This window comes from Theobroma cacao, chromosome 5, assembly GCF_053813885.1.
Source record: "Theobroma cacao isolate CCN51 chromosome 5, ASM5381388v1, whole genome shotgun sequence".
In the NCBI taxonomy this organism is placed as follows: domain Eukaryota; kingdom Viridiplantae; phylum Streptophyta; class Magnoliopsida; order Malvales; family Malvaceae; genus Theobroma; species Theobroma cacao.
Window position 1 is genome coordinate 45,341,954 of NC_142643.1, and position 21,179 is coordinate 45,363,132.

General features: G+C 35.0%; 3 pseudogenes; all 3 read left to right on the plus strand.

Annotated features, from left to right (window-relative positions):
- Window positions 1-5,203: 5,203 nt before the first annotated feature.
- Window positions 5,204-8,534, plus strand: LOC18600208 (calcium-transporting ATPase 12, plasma membrane-type pseudogene; annotated as a pseudogene).
- A 3,755-nt stretch (window positions 8,535-12,289) lies between these two features.
- Window positions 12,290-15,294, plus strand: LOC18600209 (calcium-transporting ATPase 12, plasma membrane-type pseudogene; annotated as a pseudogene).
- A 2,670-nt stretch (window positions 15,295-17,964) lies between these two features.
- LOC18507201 (calcium-transporting ATPase 12, plasma membrane-type pseudogene) lies at window positions 17,965-20,903 on the plus strand (annotated as a pseudogene).
- Window positions 20,904-21,179: the final 276 nt, after the last annotated feature.

The window sequence follows — 21,179 nt, forward strand, 5'->3', positions numbered from 1 at the left end:
AATTATTGTTATGCATGTCCAAATTTTTTAATTATTTTTCTTTTTGATTTGAATTTATAAAAGATATTGTAGTTCAATTATTGTTATGCATGTCCAAATTTTTTAATTATTTTTCTTTTTGATTTGAATTTATAAAAGATATTGTAGTTCAATTATTGTTATGCATGTCCAAAATTTTTAATTATTTTTCTTTTTGATTTGAATTTATAAAAGATATTGTCATTCAATTAAAGGCTTGGGTTCAATTCCTTCTAAGCCCAAATTTTTTAATTATTTTTTATATTTAAATTTATAAAAGATATTGTAGTTCAATTATTGTTATGTATGCCCAAATTTTTTAATTATTTTTATTTTATATTTGAATTTATAAAAGATATTGTAGTTTAATTATTGTTATGTATTTTTAATTTATCTAAAAATGACTGAACAAAAGGTCACACTATAATCTTGAAGTTAGATTCTATGAGTTTCTTCAACTATTAATATGCATTGTGTTATGAAAATGTAACTTAAAAAAATAAATAAAGATAACTTGAAAGAACAATTAAAGAAAAAGAAAAAAGAAAGTATTTAGAGGGAAAAAAAAAGGTGTTATTGAAATGTGTATTTAGAAATGAAGTGAGGGGCTTATTTATAGACAAATAACTTATTATGTTGATAGAATTTATAAGATGAAAATAATACTAAAGGATTAGATGGATTAAATCCTAATGTTGATCCAATTTAATTTACATCCAAATCTAAATATAAATAACGTAAATGGATATTCACAAAAATATTTATAACACTCCCCTTTAAATGTTCATTGTATTAAGAATATGTCTCGTTAAAACCTTATAAAGAAAAAAGAAAAAACCTCATGGAAAAAAATTCAAGTGAAGGAAAAAAAGTATATAATTCTTTTCAAAAATATGTTTTTAAAGTACTACCTCATTAAAAACCTTATCAAGAAAAATCTAGTGAAAGAAACCTTGATGAAAGAAAAAAATACAGTGCGTATTTTATATTCCTAATTATTGTATTATAGAAATCTATAAAACGACGTATTTTGATCTTTTATATCAATTTCTCAAATGTTAAAGGGCTTTGTGAACAAATCTACTGGATGGTTACTTGACTGAATTTGTTAAATACTAATATCACATTTTTTTTAGAAATCATGAGTGAAGAAGAATTTTGATGAAATATGTTTTGTTTTATTACCTTTAACGTATCCTTTCTTTAATTGTACTATGCAAGTAAGGTTTTTCTCATATAACGATGTTGAAATTTCTTTTTTGGTTGACAATCCATACGTTTTTCAAATATGTTAAGTTACAAATCTTAACCAGACACATTCATGACTTGTCTCATGAATTGTTAAAATTTCTACATGGTTAGAAGAAGTAACAACTATAATTTATTTTATAAAATATTATGAAATAGTCATACCTCCACATATGAATAAGAAATCTATCTGAGACCGAGTCTTGTGTGGATCAGATGAATATTCTGCATTTGTATAATCAATTAAATTTGATTTTGATACATTTAAATAATATAAGCCCATGTCCATTGTTCCTCGAAGATATGGAAGCATATGTTTAATTTCAAGAAATTAGAGAATCATACTGATAACGTGTTATGAAAATAAATTTAAAAGAACAACTAAAGAAAGAGAAGAAAGAAAATATTTAGAAGGAGGAAGAAGATGTTATTGAAGTATGTATTTACAAATGAAATGAGAGGCCTATTTATAGGTAAATAACCCATTATCTCAATAGAATTTACAGGATGAAGATAATACTAAGAGATTAGATGGATTAAATTCTAATGTTGATCAATCTAATTTATATCTAAATCTAAATATAAATAACATAAATGGATATTTACAAAAATATTAATAACACATTGTTCATTATTGATCACAATTTGAAGGATTTGGCTTTAGCATGTATTTTCTTGGATTAACCTAAGTATGAGCACTTGACATAACTTTACTAGAATATTTTGCATTATTAAATATAATATGTTAGGGTCCTATAGAGGATAAGATGCATTGCTTAACTACCTAAAGAATAATTAATTTTTTAGTCCGAATCGAATCATTGCCCCAATCCGTGACTTGATTCATAATCTTGTATGATTACTTTTTAGTCACATCTCATACAAAATTTTGAATCCGCCGTTATGTTTACATATATCATCTCATTAAAAAATTAAACAGAACTCAAAACAATCGCGATCAAGATATTAACTAAAAATAATTGCAACATGAATTGACTAAAATTAGTATATCATGTGAAAATGCTCTTCATGTTATATTGTATCGTGTAACGTGTTTATAGAAAATATTCATTTATGTAAAAAGCTTTTCCTTAAAAAAAAAAATTGCAAACAGTTTTCCAGTCTTATACGCGTAGAAGCCACTACTGCTGGACTAGAAATAGCTTTCCAACTCTTAACATTGACCAAAATTGTGGTCTTATATATATATATATAGAGAGAGAGAAAACATATCATAATGTAGCAGGCCTTCTTAGCTAAGACCTCTCAGTGGCCTTTCTTTTATGAAGTGGAAACAACATAAAGTTGATATTGGAAATTGTAATCACGAATGAAATGTCCTAAATATGCATTAAGAGATAGATATAGTACATAGTTCCCTTTTAGTCTAATCAAAACATTTAAAAGGGGTATCAATTTCCATCTAAATTCCAAATCAATTACAAAGAGTTATGCCTAAAAAAGCAACGACGTGGTGTGTTTAAACCTTAATCATCAAGTTGTTTTTTCATAAAGCAATGGGGCAAACGTCCAAAGAGCAATAGGACCTTGCTACTTAATGTTTAGTTACTGTGATATGCTTTTGTTAGCATGACTGTATTCAATATCAAATTGCTGTGTAAAGACTAATACCTACTGCAAAAAGCAAAAAAAAAAAAAAAAAGCACTGTTAGACATGACTTCAAAGGTTGAGTGCTCCTTTTTAAGTTTTAAATCAATGTGAAATTAAGCCAATTTTTTAAAAAGTATTTTTTTTCTTTTATAAGTAAGTACGTGGGTCATAACATGTGGGTTTAAGTCATACAAGGTGTCAAACCAATGCCAAAAGTTGTCGAAGTTGCAACCACACGAAATTTGACTAAAGTTTGACACGTAATATCTGTTTATACTTACGTTAAAACTTACTATTATTTGATTAAAAAAATTAAAAAATAAAAAAAATTGCGAAGACACGAAAAGTATATTTCAATTTTTAATGATCAAGTTTCGAACAATGCTGGTTAATATGTTTTCAAACTTAAACCACATAATTATCAAAAACTTAAATTAGAATAAATCTCACTCCAAGAATTTCTTGAGTCATTTTTTCGCACAAAATTAGACAATGGGTAGCATTCTGATGAAGGATATAATCAAAGAAGAAAAAATGCAAAGAAATTTCGGATTTGCTTTGCATGCTAGTCAATCCTTTGGAAAACATAAGGTATGGGATGGAAAGTCAGTCTCAATCAGAAGGTAAGTCTTCTCCATTTTCCAAATAAGGTGTCACTTCATAGAAATTTATTCGACATTGTCACCTGCTGGTTCGTACACGTTAAGCATGCTCAAATTTCTAAATACATAAACAAATTTGAATGTGCGTAAAATTAAATTTTTTTTATGTTAAGATAATTATAAATATTTTCTTTAACTAATTAATAATATTGTAAGATAACTCTAATTAGATAATTTATATAATTTTTTTAATATTTAAATTAAAAACAATATAAAATCTAAATCGTTTTTTAAAAAAATCTTAAGAAATTCTGTTTTCCGTGATAGTAAAGGGACAAAATGTCTACAACAACATTTAAAAGGAATTGATTGGAAAACTGAATTGTCTAAATATATATTCTTTTCTTTTTTTTTTCAATTATAAAATCGATCGTATCTATATTAATTACGAAGCTATAATTTATAATTTTTTTGAATGAATTAATACTGATATCCGTACTATGTTTTTAATCTCAAATTTTTAATGCATTATTAGTGTATAATATTTATATACTATCATTTAAATATAAAATATCATTTTATAAATGTGTAAAAATAAAACTTTGAAAATCTTTTAAAATATTATTAAAATTATGAATATTTATTTTTTTGAATTTTCAACTTTTATATTTATTTATTAAGAAGATGACAACATTTGATTTATTAATAATATATAAAAGCTGCATACTAACAATATATTAAATACAAACCCTAATGGACTAACAAAATAAAACTAAGTATATTTTAACCTTGTATAAATCAATTAATTAAATACAAGGATATGATTAAGGACCCAAAAAATACTTTCTTCTGAAATTTCTCGACACCAAAACCTAAAAGACATAAAGCCAATTTTGGAAATTACAGTCTCACTAAAGACTATATTTCCTTCCAAATTTGGCTATAAATTGCTAGATACAGTAAAGGACAAATATGTCACCACCTCTCCCCATAGCCTTGACTTGAACTTCACGAGATTTTCCCTCTTTTGAGATAATTCCACAAAGTCATACTTCACCAACTAATGTAAATTTCATGGTAAAGAGCTGCACGACAATTTGAGATCTCTACAATATTTGTGATCAGATTTTTTATTATATTATGTAATTTTTAATTAACATAATTTGAATAAATTTGAAACAACATTTATTGATTACGGGAAATGTAATTACAGAGAATGTGAACTCTTGACTAAAGAGAATGAAAAAGAAAAGTTTATTTCCAGGAACAAGGGTGGAAGCATAAAACCAGCAAGGTTCACCCCCCCCGTGTTTCTTCTTCAAAGTGTATGACCTCTCAGCCCGTTGGCATGCCCTGGAAGAGTTTATTGCGTGCATCATATCTTGTTCCTCTCAGTATCAGATATGTCAGATGGAAACTACATAGAACTTTCTTCCTTCACCCATAATGGGCAAGGAAATCGGTAGGGAAATAAAAAAGGCAAAACAAAAATTAACTCTTCAACCCAAAGTTAATTTGGTCTACGGCAGTTAATGGGAAGCTACAATGAAGGAAGGCATGAAATTTCCAGGAAGAAAGGCGATAGGTGAGTATAAACGCAATGATCCTAGTTTTCCTTCCCATCACAACCCTAGTATTCTAGCCTTTGGTCATACTCTTTTTGACTTCCTGAAGACTCCTCGCACTTCTTTCTTAATTTCCATCTTGTTTGTCCTTCTGAACCCTGAAGAAGCTTTCGTCCTTCTGAAAAAATTTTACTCCTTCATTCCCTATCGTTTAACATGTCTTTGAGATGTCGTAAACCTGGTGAACCAGCCATGCCTGATGCAGATGACACCCCAGTGGCAAAACGTCAGCAGCGAAGGTGGCGAACGGTTTTTGCAGCCATATATTCTGCCAGGATTCTTGTTTCCTTGTACAAGAAAGTTATTAACGATAAGCAGATCTTGCGTACTCTATCCTATATTGCCATTGATATCCAAGAACATGACTCAAGTGATCATCACCTACCTTCTCTCTGGGTTGATCAAAAAACACTCACTGAGATGGTAAGAGAGAAGAACCTTGAGAACCTACGTAAACTTGGAGGAGTGAAAAAGATTGCTGTAAGTCTTGAAACTGATGAGAAGGATGGCATCAGTGGCAATGAGACTGATCTTACACACAGGATGGATGTCTTCGGTGCCAACAGGTATCAGAAACCACCTATCAAAAGCCTTCTTAGCTTTATTTTTGAAGCTTTTAAGGATACCACCATTATCATACTCCTGGTTTGTGCAATACTCTCTCTGGGCTTTGGCATTAAGCAGCATGGCGTAGAGGACGGATGGCATGATGGTGGGAGTATTATCTTCGCTGTCTTTCTAGTTGTTGTCATATCTGCTGTCAGTAACTTTAAGCAAAACAGACAATTCGAAAAACTTTCAACTGAGAGTAGTGATATAAGAGTGGACGTAGTAAGAGATGGACGCCGCCAATTTATATCAGTCTTTGAAGTTGTCGTGGGTGATGTTGTGTGCTTGAAAATTGGTGATCAAATTCCGGCAGATGGATTGTTCTTGGATGGACACTCTTTGAAGCTAGATGAATCTAGCATGACAGGGGAAAGTGACCACGTTGAGATCAATGGCAACAACAATCCTTTCATGCTCTCTGGTACAAAGGTGACCGACGGGTTTGGTTTTATGCTTGTCACTTCTGTTGGCATGAATACGGCATGGGGGAAGATGATGAGTTCCATAAACCACGACTTAGATGAAGAGACTCCACTACAGGCTCGCCTCAACAAGCTAACTTCTTATATTGGGAAGATTGGATTGACAGTGGCTATACTTGTTCTTGCAGTTTTGCTCATCCGTTACTTCACTGGAAACACAAAAGATGACAAGGGAAACAAAGAATATATCCGGGGCAAGACCAAGCTAGACAGCACGATGAACTCAGTGGTGAACATTATTTCTGCAGCAATTACCATTGTGGTGGTAGCAATTCCAGAAGGCCTTCCTTTGGCGGTAACTCTGACTCTGGCTTATTCTATGAAGCAAATGATGGCTGATCATGCAATGGTCAGAAAGCTTTCTGCTTGTGAGACAATGGGCTCAGCCACAACAATCTGCACAGACAAAACAGGTACCCTTACTTTAAATGAAATGAAGGTTACTGAGTTTTGGCTAGGAAACGAATGCATGAAGGATAGTATGTCCACAGAAATAGCACCTAATGTCCATGAGTTACTGCAACAAGCGATTGCTTTAAACACAACTGGTACTGTTTATAAGCCAAATTCTAGATCATTTCCTGAGATTTCTGGTAGTCCAACTGAGAAAGCAATACTCTCGTGGGCTGTATTAGATTTGGGCATGAACGTAGATAACCCAAAGCAAGATTATGATCTCATCCAAGTAGCAGCCTTCAATTCAGCGAAAAAGAGGAGTGGAGTTTTGATAAGGAGAAAGAATGAGAGTGCTACACACACACACTGGAAGGGTGCTGCTGAGATGATAGTGGCCATGTGCTCACAATATTATGATAGAGGTGGAATGGTTAAAGTCATGGATGATGAAGAAAGGGCAGAAATCGGGAAAATCATTCAGAATATGGCAGCCAAAAGCTTGAGGTGCATAGCATTTGCACACACAAAGATTCCAGAAGACAATGAGCAGGTTTTGGGAGAAAGCAGACTTACCTTAGTAGGGCTGGTGGGTTTGAAAGACCCATGTCGTCCTGGTGTCAGAAGAGCTGTAGAATCTTGCATAGATTCTGGAGTAAACATCAAGATGATCACAGGAGACAATGTTTTCACAGCAAAAGCTATAGCAATTGAATGTGGCATTCTACAACCTCACGAGGACGTGAATGAAGCTGTAATTGAAGGTATAGAGTTCAGGAATTACTCACCAGAAGAGAGAATGGAGAAGATCAATAAAGTCCGTGTGATGGCCAGATCCTCACCATTTGACAAACTTCTGATGATACAGTGTCTAAAGCAGAAAGGTCATGTTGTAGCAGTCACTGGGGATGGGACAAATGATGCACCAGCTTTGAAGGAAGCAGACATTGGACTTTCCATGGGAATCCAAGGAACTGAAGTTGCCAAAGAAAGCTCAGATATAGTCATCTTGGATGATAACTTCACCTCTGTGATGACAGTTTTAAGGTGGGGTAGGTGTGTCTACAACAACATTCAGAAATTTATTCAGTTTCAGCTCACAGCGAATGTAGCTGCCCTAGTCATCAACTTTATTGGAGCAATATCTTCTGGTGAAGTCCCACTGACTGCAGTCCAGCTGTTGTGGGTGAACCTAATAATGGACACTTTTGGGGCTTTAGCTTTGGCCACTGAGCGACCTACAGATGATCTAATGACAAAACCACCTGTCGGTCGATCCAAGCCCCTTATATCGAATATAATGTGGCGGAACCTCATCGCTCAAGCCTTGTATCAAGTTGCAGTTCTACTAACCCTTCAGTTCAGGGGAAAATCTGTCTTCGGTGTGGATGAGAGGGTCAAGAACACGCTCATTTTCAACACTTTTGTCTTCTGCCAAGTGTTCAATGAGTTTAATGCAAGGAAACTAGAGAAAAAGAATATATTCAAGGGATTGCACAAGAACAAACTCTTTCTTGGGATTATTGGCATAACTATAATTCTTCAAGTGGTAATGGTGGAATTCTTGAAGAGGTTTGCTAACACTCAGAGGCTGAACTGGGGGCAATGGGGTTCTTGTATTGGATTAGCAGCTTTATCCTGGCCAATTGGCTGGCTAGTTAAGTGGATTCCAGTATGAAGCATTTCTATTCTCTGATCAAAGAGCTTTTGCATCCCCAAAAAGTCAGTCACTCACATGAGATAGTCTTCTCTTATCTAGGTAATAGGAATAACAAGATAACCTTAGTGCTATTTCTTTTACAGTTCCAGGATTCCAATTTTATTCTTGTCAATAGTTATCTAGGTTCTAGTTCCATTTTAAGTGTCGATTGTAAGCTTCTAAGTGAGGAATCAAGATACCATTTCTTGCTTATACATGTCTTAATTTCAAATAACATGTTTTCCACCTTATCATGCAGTCAACCATACTGAAATAAAACAATCTCTGCATACAAATAAATTACATATCTCATTAAGCTTTTAATGGTGAACACAACTGCATGCTAGTTAGGCTTCCTAGTGTAGATTAAATGCTAGTAGATATGACATAAAACTTTTTGCTCTCTCTAGTGGGCACAATAATGAGGTGAGGCTTATCTTGTAGTCCATGCTCCTTTAAGAACAATAATCTTTATAAATCTATCTTATGATGAAAGGTACACAAACACAAAATTTCAAACAATCCAAATATTCCACCATAAAAGGCTTACCTCTACAAGGTATATAAGAAAATTTAATTAGCGTTTTAGCGTTCTATTTAGAATTTGCTAGCTTCAAGAAAAGAGCATCCCTTTAGTTGATTAGCAGTTTGATCATCTTTGGTTTGTGTGAGACAATGAGGAAGGCACCTATTACATTAACCATGGAGTAAATCATTGATTTAGTCTCTTTTGACTGCAAAGTAGCAATAACAAAGCTAAATGATCTCTTCAAAGACTAGGTTTAGTGGCAAGCACTTTTTAGTGCCTTCTTTGCAAAGTGAGTTGTCCATACCCCATACTCGAATTCCTCTCTCTCTGTTGCCAGCTTACTAATGCAAATCTATGTAGAACTAAAACCATCTCACCAATTGTCCTTTAGGCAACCAACATGAATCAATAAATTAATAAATAAATAAAAACCTATTCCTCCGTGCCAAGTTATACAGACTGGGACAGCAAGGAACCGATCACATGTTTAAAAGATGTAATTATCATCAAATTCCCTCAATTTTAAATTTTTGAGGGAAAAAAGGGAGAGAATGCATGATGCACAAAGTGGTGCTATAAGAAGCTTTACACCATCATCCTCGTATAAACTCCAGCTGTCTCAGCAGCAATATAGTGAACTTCACTCCTAAGTTGCAATGACCTCATTATAATTACAGTCAACCTTTCTATTGTTTGTTCAGCAGCATAGCATGACCTTCAAAATATTCTTGATGCAACAGATGCAATACAAGTATGTGGCAATTTACACAAAAAAAAAAAAAAAGAAACTAAAAATTCTATGAGCACAAGGTATGAACCTCGTACAAAACCTATCACTTGAAAGTGACAGGCTGTTTATTAAGTGGAAAAGCAATCATTGGTGTCCTAGGTTGTTGATAGAAAAACATATTCGGGACCCATTACTCACGCAAAAGACGGTGAATTTGTCGTCACATGGTTGCTTCCTCCAATATTGAAAAATTCTAAACTTTTGCTCATACCTAGCGACCGCATATATAATAACTAATATCCTGGGCCTTCTGCAGTTACTTGGTTTCAATATCACTCAAGTATCCTAACACCCTCCTCAAATAACTAAGTGCTTCCTAGTTCCAACTTCTCAACTAAGCTCCTTTCTAATAATAAATAGATAGAAATTGTACGCAACACAGGAATAGATCAACTATGCCTAGTTTAACACCAGTATCAATGCCAGGCATTGAGGTGGATGAATCTGATCTCATACAGGATAATAGAATAACATAAGGGAACATCCTAAATATCCCTGCCACCAACATTTGACTACCAGAGCAACGGAAAGAACACTTGGTAATCTATTTTAATTCCTTTACTGGAAAATTTGCTCCAATCCTAAGAGCTTCTATATGATGGGTTATCTAATTTCAGTTTTCTTTGTTTCTTGCTTCTTGAACGTCTTCGTTACACTTCCAGTTCTAAATATATTTACAGCAAAACAGAACCAAGGCTCACAAAAGCAAGTGGCATAATAAATTATTTCAATTATTTTACTTTTGCATATAGTAAATTATAAACAATCTGATATAATAATTAAGCATGCAAAGACAGAAGCTTGCTCCAGCTTATCATATCTACATCCATTAATTAAAGTGGGAAAAAAACAATTTCTACCATTAAGATTACTATTTTAATAATAAAATAAAAGCCATCCCATTAGGCAAAGGAGGCATCTTTATCAAGAAAACTTAAAGTGGGTCAGTAACAAACATCAAATTCAATGGAAAAACAGCTAACAAAAAAACAGAGCCTAAGATGCAAAAGCTGAAATGGGTAGTTAATGGAAGGACATTTTCCATAAACATATGGGGTCCAAAGCCATACATGTAAACAAAATCACAAGAAGAAAGCAACGAAAAGACAGAGAGAGAGAGAGAGAGAGGGTTTGGGGCTGACCTTGACGAGACTCTGTAAACATTGTACTGCAAATAATTATCTCCATGAAGGTTGTCCTTTTTTTGGTTTTTTTTTTCTTCTTCTGATAAAGGCCAAAGGAGTTCTTTGCTTTTTCTTTTGAGCAGCAATAATTTCTTTTTAAAAAAATAGGTGAGGAAAATATATTTTAATTTTTAAGAAACAGTATTGACGTAAGAAACTCTTAGTCGAGAAATAAAACTATTTAAAAATTTTAAATAAATTTTTATATTATTATTTTTATCAATTTTTTATATTTTATCTTACATAAAATAAATTTTATAATTAATAATTAATTAATTATTATTATTTATGATATTAATGTGATATTAGTGTAAATGTTAAAATATTATATGATTATGTTATAATTTTATATTAATATTTTATCTTATTTTTATTATGAAAAATAATATTATTAAAAAATTAACAGTTTTTAAACATTTTAAGTATTAAAAAAATCAGTACTATTTACTAGTTACCTATTTAGTAATATATTTATAATAATTTAATTCAAAAAAATAGAAAAAAAAAAAGAATAGAGGATGGACCTGTTGGGCTGGAACATTGGCTATTTTATATATGTGGAAAAGAGCAAATACTTTTAATTGTATTCTAGCCCAATTGGCATAGGATAGGGCTGACTCTCACACTAAGCCCAACAAACAAAATCCATGAGATGACCTATTCATCATTCAGTTTCAGCTCACTGCCAACGCTTCAGCCTTAATAACAAATTATGTTGCATCTGCTTTTCCTGGTATATTTCCAGTTACTATTGTGGGTGGAGCTTTAAAAATGGATGCCTTTGGGGCTTTAGCTTTACCCGATAAGGAAACTCTTATGACAAAGCCACCCCTATGTGGGCTAGAATATTAAAAATTTACACCACTTTCAACCAATAAGGATTTTTTTTAACCCAAACTTCGTTTTCAACCGGTCAAAAATCTGTTGGAAGATTGCTCGCACGTTTGTAAGTATAGGAAATGTAATTGCAGGGAATATGAACTCTTGACTAAAGAGAAAGGTTTATATCCGGAACAAGGGTCAACCCCCCCCCCGTATCTTCTTCAAAGTGTATGACCTTTCAGCCCGTTGGCATGCCCTGGAAAAGTTTATTGCGTGCATTTTATCTTGTTCCTCTCAATATCAGATATGTCAGATGGAAACTATATAGAATTTTCTTCCTTCACCGATCATGGGAAAGGAATTCGGGAGGGAAATGAAAAAAGGCAAAACAAAAGTTAACTCTTCAACCCAAAGTTAATTTGGTCTACGGTAGTTCATGGATAGCTACAGTGAAAGAAAGGCATGAAATTTCCAGGAAGAAAGGCGATAGGCGAGTATAAATGCAATGATCCTGGTTTCCCTTCCCATCGCAACCATAGTATTCTGGCCTTTAGTCATACTCTTTTTGACTTCTTGATACTTCTTTCTTAATTTCCATCTTGTTTTTCCTTCTGAACCCTGAAGAAGTTTTCGTCCTTCTGAAAAAATTTTACTCCTTCATTCCCTATTGTTTAACATGTCTTTGAGATGTCGTAAACCTGGCAAACCAGCCGTGCCTGATGCAGATGATACCCCAGTGGCAAAACATCAGCTGCGAAGGTGGCGTTCGGTTTTTGCAGCCATATATTCTACCCGGATTCTTGTTTCTTTGTACAAGAAAGTTATCAAGGAGAAGCAGATCTTGCGTACTCTAACCTATATTGCCATTGATATCTGTGACAGCAACTCAAGTGATGTTCACCTACCTTCTCTCTGTGTTAATCAAAAAACACTCACTGAGATGATACGAGAGAAGAACCTTGATAACCTACGCAAACTTGGAGGAGTGAAACAGATTGCTGCAAGTCTTGAAACTGATGAGAAGGATGGCATCAGTGGCAATGAGGCTGATCTTGCACACAGGGTCGATGTCTTCGGTGCCAACAGGTATCAGAAACCACCTATCAGAAGCTTTCTTAGCTTTATTTTTGAAGCTTTTAAGGATACCAACGTTATCATACGCTCCGTTTGTGCTATACTCTCTCTGGGCTTTGGCATTAAGCAGCATGGCATAGAAGAGGGGTGGTATGATGGTGGAAGTATTATCTTTACCGTCTTCCCAGTTGTTATCGTATCTACCGTCAGTAATTTTATGCAAAACAGACAATTCGAGAAACATTTAAAGGAGAGTAGTGATAAAAGGGTGGAAGTAGTGAGAGATGGACACCGCCAATTTATATCAGTCTCTGAAGTTGTCGTGGGCGATGTTGTGTTCTTGAAAACTGGTGATCAAATTCCGGCGGATGGATTGTTCTTGGATGGACACCCTTTGAAGGTAGATGAATCCAGCATGACAGGGGAAAGTGACCACGTTGAGATCAATGGCAGCAACAATCCTTTCGTGCTTTCTGGTACAAAGGTGTCGGAGGGGTTTGGTTCTATGCTTGTCACTTCTGTTGGCATGAATACGGCATGTAGGGAGATAATAAGTTCCGTAAATCGCGACTTATATGAAGAGACTCTACTACAGGCTCGCCTGAACAAGCTGACTTCTTATATCCGGAAGATTGTATTGGCAGTGGCTATACTTGTTCATGCAGTTTTGCTCATTCGTTACTTCACTGGAAATACAAAAGATGACAAGGGAAACAAAGAATATTTTCAGGGCAAGACCAAGCTAGACGGCATGATGAACATTGTGGTGGATATTATTTCTGCAGCCGTTACCATTGTGGCAGTAGCAATTCCTGATGGTTGGCCACGTGCAGTAACTCTGACTCTGGCTTATTCTATGAAGCAAATGATGGCTGATCATGCATTGGTCAGAAAACCTTCTGCTTGCGAGACAATGGGCTCAGCCACAACAATCTGCACAGACAAAACGGGTACGCTTACTATAAATGAGATGAAAGTTACTGAGTTTTGGTTAGGAAACGAATGCATGAAGGATAGTATTTCCACAGAAATAGCACCTAATGTCCATGAGTTACTACAACAAGCTATTGCTTTAAACACAACTGGTACTGTTTGTAAGCCAAATTCTAGATCACTTCCTGAGATTTCTGGTAGTCCAACTGAGAAAGCAATACTCTCATGGGCTGTATTAGATTTGGGCATGAGCGTAGATAACTTAAAGCAAGATTATGATCTCATCCAAGTAGCAGCCTTCAATTCAGAGAAAAAGAGGAGTGGAGTTTTGATAAGGAGAAAGAATGAGAGTGCTACACACACACACTGGAAGGGTGCTGCTGAGATGATAGTGGCCATGTGCTCACAATATTATGATAGAAGTGGAACAGTCAAAGTTATAAATGATGAAGAAAGGTCAGAGATCGGAAAAATGATTCAGAATATGGCATTTAAAAGCTTGAGGTGCATAGCATTTGCACACAAAAGGATTCCAGAAGACAAAGAGCAGGTTTTGGGAGAAAGCAGACTCACCCTGTTAGGGCTGGCGGGTTTGAAAGACCCATGTCGTCCTGGTGTCAGAAGAGCTGTAGAATCTTGCATAGATGCTGGAGTAAACATCAAGATGATAACTGGAGACAACGTTTTCACAGCAAAAGCTATAGCAATTGAATGCGGCATTCTAAATCCTCATGAGGATATGAATGAAGCTGTAATTGAAGGTGTACAATTCAGGAATTACTCACCAGAAGAGAGAAAGGAGAAGATCAATAAAGTCCGTGTGATGGCCAGATCCTCACCATTTGACAAACTTCTGATGGTACAGTGTCTAAAGCAGAATGGCCATGTTGTAGCAGTCACTGGGGATGGGGCAAATGATGCACCAGCTTTGACGGAAGCAGATATTGGACTTTCCATGGGAATCCAAGGAACCGAAGTTGCCAAAGAAAGCTCAGATGTAGTCATCTTGGATGACAACTTCACCTCTGTGGTGACAGTTTTGAGGTGGGGTAGGTGTGTCTACAACAACAATCAGAAATTCATTCAGTTTCAGCTCACAGTGAATGTAGCAGCCCTAGTCATGAACTCGATTGCAGCAATATCTTCTGGTGAAGTCCCACTGACTGCAGTCCATCTATTGTGGGTGAACCTAATAATGGATACCTTCGGGGCTTTAGCTTTGGCCATTGAGCGACCTGCCAATGATCTCATGACAAAGCCACCTGTGAGTCGATCCAAGCCCCTGATATCGAAAATCATGTGAGGAACCTCATCGCTCAAGCCTTGTATCAAGTTGCAGTTCTACTGGCACTTCAGTTCAAGGGAAAATCTATCTTTGATGTGGACGAGAGGGTCAAGAACACGCTCTTTTTGAACACTTTTGTCCTCTGCCAAGTGTTCAATGAGTTTAATGCAAGGACAATAGAGAAAAAGAATATATTCAAGGGCTTGCACAAGAACGGACTCTTTCTTGGGATCACTGTGATGACTATACTTGTTCAAGTGGTATTGGTGGAATTCTTGAATAGGTTTGCGGACACTCAGAGGTTGAACTGGGGGCAATGGGGTTTTTGTATTGGATTGGCAGCTTTGTCCTGGCCAATTGGCTGGCTAGTTAAGTGGATTCCAGTATGAAGCATTTCTCTTCTCTGATCAAAGGGCTTTTGCCTCCTCAAAAAGTCAGTCAGCTTTTCATTTATTTAGGTAGTAGGAATAACAAGAAAACCTTAGTCCTGTTATTGATCCAGAATTTCAATTTGATTCTTGTCAGTAGTTATCTAGGTTCTAGTTCCCCTTTAAGTGTTGGTTGTAAACGTCTAAGTGAAAAATCAAGATACCACTTTTTGCTTATACATGTCTTAATTTCAAATAACATGTTTTCCACCTTATTATGCAATCAACCATGCTGAAATAAAATGCTTTCTGCATACAAATAAATTACTCATCTCATTAGCTTTCAATGGAAACACAATCCCATGGAGGTTAGGCTTCCCAATGTGGACTAATGACTAGTATATATAAAATTAAACTTTTTGTTCTCTAGTGGACACAACAATATTGATATCGGCGTTATGTTTTCAATCTCGAATTTGTAATGCACTATTAATGTATATTTAAAATTATGAGCATTTATTTTTTAACATTTTCAATTTTTAAATTTATTTATTTACGAGATGACAACATTTGTTTTATCAATAATTTATAAAATCTATACACTAATAATACATCGAACACAAATCCTAATAAGTTGATAAAATTAAAATTATATTTTAACTTTGCAAAAATCCATTAATTAAACATAAAGATATGATTGAAGACCCAAAATATACTTTCTTTGGAAATTTCTTGACACCAAAACCAAAAGGACATAAATTTCATATTGGAAATTAGAGTCGTACTAAAGACTATATTTCCTTCCAAATTTGGCTATAAATTGCTAAAGACAGAAAAGGAAAAATATGTCACCACCTCTTCCCGTTGCCTTAACTTTGAACTTGACTAGATTTTTCCCCTTTGAGATTATTCCATAAGTCTTGTAGTTTACCAACTAATGTAAATTTCATAACAAAGAGCTGCACAATACTGTAGGATATTTATAATATTTGTAATCAGACTTCTTATTATATTACGTAATTTTTAATTAACATGATTTGAATAAATTTGAGACAAGATTCATTGATTGCGGGGAATGTAAGAACTCTTAACTAAAGAGAATGAAAAAGAAGGCATGAAATTTCCAGGAAGAAAGGCAATAGGTGAGCATAAATGCAATGATCCTAGCGTTTTCTTCCCATCACGACCCTAGTATTCGATCCTTGTTCATACTTGTTTTGACTTTCTGAAGACTCCTTCTACTTCTTTCTTAATTTCCATCTTCCCATGGCCTAGACTTTGAACTTGACTAGATGTTTCCTCTTTTGAGATTATTCCACAAGTCTAATACTTCACCAACTAATGTAAATTTCATACCAAAGAGCAGCATGACACTTTGGGATAGATACGATATTTGGGATCAGACTTTTACTATCTTATGTTCTTTTTCGTTAGCATGATTTCTGGCAAATTTCAAGCTGAAATGGGTATATTTATCAAATGACATTTTATGGGTCCAAAGCCAATTATCTGAACAAAATCACAACATGAGACAGAGAGAGAGAGAGAGAGAGAGAGAAGGTTTGGGGCAGACCTTGACGAGACTCTGCAAACAACATTACACTGCAAAAATTTATCTACATGAAGGTTTTCCTTTTCTTTTTCTTTTTCTTTTTTTATGAAGGCCTAATGAGTTCTTTGCTTTTTTCTTTAGCGCAGCTATAATTTCTTTTTCTTTTTAAAGTAGGGGGAAAATATTTTAATTTTAAAAAACAGTATTGACATGTTAAACTTTTATTTAAGAAATGTCTAAAATTATTTAAAAATATTTAAATAAATTTATAAAACATGATTAGAAGTTATTATTAGTTTTATTAACTATCATTAATTAAAACATCATTTATCATTTTGTACTCACGTGATGTTAACGTAAAAAATAAAAATGTTATGTGGGTAAGTGATCATGCCACATCAACATTCTACATCACCATTCATTACAACAAGTCAATAGGTCACGTTAACAATACATAATATAAAATGACAAATGATATTTTGACTAATGATAATTAATCAACTGTTAGTTATGAGTACTTATTTGATTTAAAATAAAATGTATAAAAGTATGATTGAATGCAATAAAAGAATAAAATTTTTTTTGAATAATTTAAGATTTTTTTGAATATTATGCTTTTTTCACAAAATATACAATTTTAAGCAAAAAAATAGAACTTGAATCTTGTACTTAGCATGGGTTTAATCTCTAATATTTTTGTTAATATAATTCTCAAACTTTGAAGTTTAAAATGTATTTTCTCAAAATATTATATTATACTAGATTAATTTTCATTTAAAAAAATAGCACGTTTAGATACTTTTAGCATTAAAAAAATCAGCACTATTTAGTAATTACCTATTTAGTAATGTATTTATAATAATTTAGTTAAAAAAGGGGAATAACAGAGTAGAGGATGGGCCCTTGGGCTGGAAAATTCGCTATTTTATATTGGTGGAAAAGAGCAACTGCTTCCATTTGTATTCCAGCCCAATTGCCATAGGATAGGGCTGACTCTTTCACTAAGCCCAACAAACAAAATCCATGAGATGACCTATTCATCAGTCAGTTTCAGCCTTGATAATCAATCTTGTTGCATCAGCTTTTTGTGGTGGATTTCCACTTACTGCAGCCCAATTATTGTGGGTGGAGCTTTCAAAATGGATGCCTTTGGGGCTTTAGCTCTACCTGAGGATGAAATTCTTGGGCTTCTGCAGGTACTTGGTATCAATAACGAATAACTTTTGCTCATACCTAGCGACCGCATATTTAATAACTACTATCCTGGGGCTTCTGCAGGTACTTGGTTTCAATATCACTCAAGTATCCTAACACCCTCCTCAAATAACTAAAGGCTTCTGCAGGTACTTGGTTTCAATATCACTCAAGTATCCTAACACCCTCCTCAAATAACTAAGTGCTTCCTAGTTCCAACTTCTCAACTAAGCTCCTTTCTAATAATAAATAGATAGAAACTGTACGCAACACAGGAATAGATCGACTATGCCTAGTTTAACACCAGTATCAATGCCAGGTATTGAGGTGGATGAATCTGATCTCATACAGTATAATAGAATAACATAAGGGAACATCCTAAATATCCCTGCCACCAACATTTGACTACCAGAGCAACTGAAAGAACACTTGGTAATCTATTTTAATTCCTTTACTGGAAAATTTGCTCCAATTCTAAGAGATTATATATGATGGGTTATCTAATTTCAGTTTTCTTTGTTTCTTGCGTCTTGAACGTCTTTGTTACACTTCCAGTTCTAAATATATTTACAGCAAAACAGAACCAAGGCTCACAAAAGCAAGTGGCATAATAAATTATTTCAATTATTTTACTTTTACATATGGTAAACTATAAACAATCTTATATAATAATTAAGCATGCAAAGACAGAAGCTTGCTCCTGCTTATTATATCTACATCCATTAATTAAAGTGGGAAAACAACAATCCTTTCATGCTCTCTGGTACAAAGGTGATGGACGGATTTGGTTTTATGCTTGTCACTTCTGTTGGCGTGAATACGGCATGGGGGGAGATGATGAGTTCCATAAACCGAGATTTAGATGAAGAGACTCCACTACAGGCTCGCCTCAACATGCTAACTTCTTATATTGGGAAGATTGGATTGACAGTGGCTATACTTGTTCTTGCAGTTTTGCTCATTCGTTACTTCACTGGATACACAAAAGATGACAAGGGAAACAAAGAATATATCCACGGCAAGACCAAGCTAGACAGCATAATGAACTCAGTGGTGAACATTATTTCTGCAGCAATTACCATTGTGGTGGTAGCAATTCCAGAAGGCCTTCCTTTGGCAGTAACTCTGACTCTGGCTTATTCTACGAAGCAAATGATGGCTGATCATGCATTGGTCAGACAACTTTCTGCTTCCGAGACAATGGGTTCAGCCACAACAATCTGTACAGACAAAACGGGTACCCTTACTTTAAATGAAATGAAGGTTACTGAGCTTTGGCTAGGAAAAGAATGCATGAAGGATAGTATTTCCACAGAAATAGCACCTAATGTCCATGAGTTACTGCAACAAGCGATTGCTTTAAACACAACTGGTACTGTTTATAAGCCAAATTCTAGATCACTTCCTGAGATTTCTGGTAGTCCAACTGAGAAAGCAATACATGGGCTGTATTAGATTTGGGCATGAACGTAGATAACCCAAAGCAAGATTATGATCTCATCCAAGTAGCAGCCTTCAATTCAGAGAAAAAAAGGAGTGGGGTTTTGATAAGGAGAAAGAATGAAAGTGCTACACACGCACACTGGAAGGGTGCTGCTGAGATGATAGTGGCTAGGTGTTCACAATATTATGATAGAAGTGGAACAGTTAAAGTCATGGATGATGAAGAAAGGTCAGAAATCGGGAAAATCATTCAGAATATGGCAGCCAAAAACTTGAGGTGCATAGCATTTGCACACACAAAGATTCCAGAAGACAAAGAGCAGGTTTTGAGAAAGCAGACTCACCTTGTTAGGGCTGGTGGGTTTGAAAGACCCATGTCGTCCTGGTGTCAGACGAGCTGTAGAATCTTGCATAGATGCTGGAGTAAACATCAAGATGATAACTGGAGACAATGTTTTCGCAGCAAAAGATATAGCAATTGAATGTGGCATTCTACATTCTCATGAGGATATGAATGAAGCTGTAATTGAAGGTGTACAATTCAGGAATTACTCACCAGAAGAGAGAATGGAGAAGATCAATAAAGTCCGTGTGATGGCCAGATCCTCACCATTTGACAAACTTCTGATGGTACAGTGTCTAAAGCAGAATGGTCATGTTGTAGCAGTCATTGGGGATGGGACAAATGATGCACCAGCTTTGAAGGAACCAGATATTGGACTTTCCATCCAAGGAACCAAAGTTGCCAGAGAAAGCTCAGATGTAGTCATCTTGGATGATAACCTTCACCTCTGTGGTGACAATTTTAAGGTGGGGTAGGTGTGTCTACAACAACATTCAGAAATTCATTCAGTTTCAGCTCACAATGAATGTAGCAGCCCTAGTCATCAACTCGATTACAGCAGCATCTTCTGGTGAAGTCCCACTGACTGCAGTCCATCTATTGTGGGTGAACCTAATAATGGATACCTTTGGGGCTTTAGCTTTGGCCACTGAGCGACCTACCGATGATCTCTTGACAAAGCCACCTGTGAGTCGACCGAAGCCCCTTATATCGAAAATCATGTGGAGGAACCTCATCGCTCAAGCCTTGTATCAAGTTGCAGTTCTACTAGCACTTCAGTTCATGGGAAAATCTATCTTTGATGTGGACGAGAGGGTCAAGAACACGCTCTTTTCCAACACTTTTGTCCTCTACCAAGTGTTCAATGAGTTTAATGCAAGGAAACTAGAGAAAAAGAATATATTCAAGGGCTTGCACAAGAACGGACTCTTTCTTGGGATCACTGGCATGACTATACTTGTTCAAGTGGTATTGGTGGAATTCTTGAATAGGTTTGTGGCCACTCAGAGGTTGAACTGGGGGCAATGGGGTTCTTGTATTGGATTGGCAGCTTTGTCCTGGCCAATTGGCTGGCTAGTTAAGTGGATTCCAGTATGAAGCATTTCTCTTCTCTGATCAAAGGGCTTTTGCTTCCTCAAAAAGTCAGTCAGTTCACATGATATAGTCTTTTCATTTATCTAGGTAGTAGGAATAACAAGATAACCTTAGTCCTGTTACTGATCCAGAATTTCAATTTGATTCTTGTCAGTAGTTATCTAGGTTCTAGTTCCCCTTTAAGTGTTGGTTGTAAGCGTCTAAGTGAAAAATCAAGATACCACTTCTTGCTTATACATGTCTTAATTTCAAATAACATGTTTTCCACCTTATTATGCA